The sequence below is a fragment of the Thamnophis sirtalis genome, unplaced genomic scaffold, assembly GCF_051295495.1.
Source record: "Thamnophis sirtalis isolate CommonGarterSnake01/CBP01778 unplaced genomic scaffold, rThaSir2_p1.2 scaffold_9, whole genome shotgun sequence".
Lineage (NCBI taxonomy): Eukaryota > Metazoa > Chordata > Lepidosauria > Squamata > Natricidae > Thamnophis > Thamnophis sirtalis.
Genome location: NW_028261389.1, coordinates 61,984,772 through 61,985,724, shown reverse-complemented (window position 1 = coordinate 61,985,724; position 953 = coordinate 61,984,772).

The following is a 953-nucleotide window of genomic DNA, read 5'->3' as shown; positions in this document are numbered from 1 at the left end:
CTGCAAACCTGATTTGTACAGAGTGCAGCTGTATCCATAGCAGTGGTTGGTTTCAAATTTTTTTACAACCTCTTCTGTAAGTGTGGCCTGCTTTTTGGGAGTGGCTTGCTGGCCATGTGACTGGGTGGGAGTGGCTTGGCAGTCATGTGACTGGGTGGGCGTGGCCAACTTGTAAAATGTGGTGAAACTCATTTAACAATGCTCTTGCTTAATAACCAAAATGTCAGCTCAGAAACTCTGACATTTGAAGCACGCAAGTCTTAAAGCTGTCAAGTTACAAAACCCTTGCACCCCTCACCCTTTAGAAAAAAAACCCAGGGGTGTTCAAACTTGATAGCTTTAAGACTTGTGAACTTTAACTCCCAGAATTCCTCCTCCAGTCATGTTGGCTCAGGAACTCTGGCACTGAAGTGTGCAAGTCTTAAAGCTGTCAAATTACAAGACCCTTGCATCCCTAACTCTTTAGGGGGAAAAACCCCAGGGATGTTCAAACTTGACAGCTTTAAGACTTTAAGTTTAGATAGGACTCTTAGAGGCGGGCGGGGAGATTGGTGAGCCAGCCAATCAATGAGTGGTGGGCAGGGCAAGGATGGTGCGGACGGGCGGGGGAAGGAAGCTGGAACCGGTTCTAAATGGCACAGTAGGTTTGTGGAACCTCTTCTATAGAAGAGGTTAGAACTGGCAGGAACCGCCCCTGATCCATAACTAGTTGAATATCACCTCCCTGATTAGAGAGACCATCAATCCAAACAGTCCCAAACTGGGCTAAACTTTAATGTAAATTCAATTCAATTTAATATCCCATCTAGTTCACAATTGTCTTGACACCTTCTTTAGAACATCCACCACTATGCTTGGATCATATGGAGAACAGTGAGACAATTATATAAATAATTATTTCTTTTATTTTCATTTATTTAGTTTGTCAAACATGTACAAGGTAACAGGTATAA